Genomic DNA, 2,843 nt, shown 5'->3' on the forward strand with positions numbered 1-2,843 from the left:
GTATAAATATTGACTAAAAAGAAACAATAGAGCCTGAAGTCAACATAAACATCCAACTTTAGTGAGAACTGACGCATTTAAAAAATCTACAGCAGAAAACAGAAAACAAACTGGATTCAGACAATAATTTGTGTGTCAAAAGTTAAAATGAGTGAATATAACGGAAAATATGTTCATGTGTGAATAATTCAGTCCAGAAAGGGTTAATCTGTCAGCACAAAGAGTTTGATGTGTGTTTGTGAGTTTGACAGTTAATCAATGAATTCTGCCAGGAGGTACTGAACCGATTAAAGTTTTTAAAGGTTCTCTCTTGTGGTCTGAACACATCAGACTACAGCGACAAAAATTTATTTAATAAGAATAGTAAAAGAGGTGATTTTAAATTCCTGTAAACAGCATAAGTTTCCACTAGTTCGTGTTTGTATGTTAAGATATTTTAACTGAACAGAAATGAAACGTTCTAAAAATTATTTGAGATTTTAAAGGTTGCACATCTTGTGAGAGACGAAGATACTGAAGGTACATCTCAAGTTTACTTGACTAGTTCCTATTGATAAATATATTTTAGAGATTTCGCTGATTAAAATTTACTAAGCTCAGCCGTCTGTTCCTTGCTATCTAAAATATATTAGGACACTGGAGTAAACTTTCGACCATCTCACACTTCTGTTTAATCAGTTTTCTGTTTGACGTTTATTCAGCTGTGTGAAAACTATAACTTTAATCTCAGCCAAAACGATTTACTCAGGAACAAATAAAATACTGAAAAAGCCAAACAATAACATTTTTAAGTTATCTGAGTGACTTCTATATCATTTTTAACCTGAGTAGCCAAAGACCGCGGGGATGTGGAAACGATGTGCAGGTAGTTTGCTGTTGTCGCCCCGGTCAGCTATCGAGCTAGTGGGTCTCTGAAAACGTCGGCGCACTTTTGCAAATATGCGATGTCTTGATAAACTGAGCAGATATTTGAAGTTTACACAGCTACTTTCTCACCTTATAACATGTTAAAAGTTTATTTTGTGACCCAGAAAGATTAATAAGAGTAATATTAAAAACTTTTTTTTTTTTTTTTTGCCTGTCCCATTTGGTTCTTTAGCTATCAGAATTGTTGTCTGAAGACCAACAAGGATACCCAATGGATTTATTTTGCCAAATGGATCATCGTGGCATTGCCGTATTGGTCCATTTGATCGACCTTTGTTTTTATTATTTATTTTATTTTATTTTCAGTTGTTACAGACGGGACAGACATGAGTGAGGGATAGGAAAGGGAGAGAGAAAGAGGAAGGAAAAGAAAAACAGAAGGGGAGAGGGACAGTGAGAAAGGGGGGGAGGAAAAAAAATCTCCTGGATCACCTGTTGAGAGAAAAAGAATAGAAAACAAGCAAAAAAACCCAAAGCAACATACTAAACACAACACCATCGCATTAATCTAGCTAAGTGTAAACAACAGTAAATACTAAATATTTAATGTTGTTGTGCAGCACGCAGGACAGACAGCGCACAATGTGCTTTGAAGTAGCAGCCAAGAAAGGTGTCATTTAAGTCTACGAGCAGTGAACACCCGTGTGCATACCTGTGTGGATCAGCGCGCTTGTATTCAAATGGTTTCCACATGTAATGGTCTGCAAGAGGATGTAGAGAGCCATAGCCCCGTCGCCCAGGGCATGAAGCAGGCATGGAGGAGATCCAGGCCCCAGACATCCAGAGGCCCCAGAGTGCGAGAGCCCAAGGAGGACCACCGGAGGGGCATCCGTGCCACCCTCATGGGAAGGGCTGAGGATCCCCAGACGAGGCGTCACCCAGTAGCCACCGAGCAGAAGCTAGAGGGGCTGCACCGGCATGCCCGCCGGCTCTGCCGGCAGCCAGCTGTGCCAGAGTGAACCGAGCCGCAGGCCCAGAGGCCGGAGGCCCGAGGGCCCCCCGCACCCCGGAGGAGGCCTGACCGAGCAACAGGCGCCAGGCCCCGCCAGGTAGCCACCGGGAGTGAGCCGGTACATACCTGAGTGCCCAGCCCCGAACACCAAGAACCACCAATGCACCGACCCCTGAGGGCATCAGTCACCGGCAGGGAGTGTGGTGAGGGGAGATAGGCCTTGGAGGGCCTGGGAGTTCCCAGAGAGGTGGAGTCTAAGACCCGACCTGACATATAGACACAGACAAACAGGCACACACAGCATTGCATTGCACAACATGCATTCCCACCCTCAAGCACACATATACAAACACTCAGCACTCACCCAACGTAAGGATTGACATAAATGGACATGTACACACAATCACACTCCCCAAACATACTCTATACCTCGGGTCCAGGTACCCTCGCCCCCAGAGGGGGAAACAGAACCCAGACCCAAGAGATGTTACCCTTCCCCCCGGAGTGGAGGCAAGCAGACCGTCCCAGGCTCCACAGCAGCAGGGAGGCCAATTGGACAGCCAACATCTCCTCCCGGCCCCCCCGCCCCGATGGCTAGCAGAGAACGGGGGTGTGTGAAGACCCCATACCTCCCTCCTCCCGCTCATGTGTAGTGTTGCTGCGTGTTGTTCTAAAGTGCATTTAAAACAAGGGAGAGCATGGTGCTGCTGCTGCCAGAGAGCAGCAGGTGTTAGCACGGCCCCTTCCGAGAACCCTCAATGTCTACATGGATTTAAAATTGAGAGGTGGGCACCGGCGCCAGAGGCAGGTTTGAGTACACAGACCGTCCACTGGACGCCGTTAACGTGCCCACCCTCAAGGCCCTATATATATGTGTGTGTTATGAGAGTGTAAGTAATGTGGATGTCTAAGTTGTGAGATAAAATTGAGGCACAGGTGGCCAGAAGGGGACGGGGGGGGGGGG

Source organism: Rhamphochromis sp. 'chilingali' (assembly GCF_963969265.1).
Source record: "Rhamphochromis sp. 'chilingali' genome assembly, chromosome: 14".
Classification (NCBI taxonomy): domain Eukaryota; kingdom Metazoa; phylum Chordata; class Actinopteri; order Cichliformes; family Cichlidae; genus Rhamphochromis; species Rhamphochromis sp. 'chilingali'.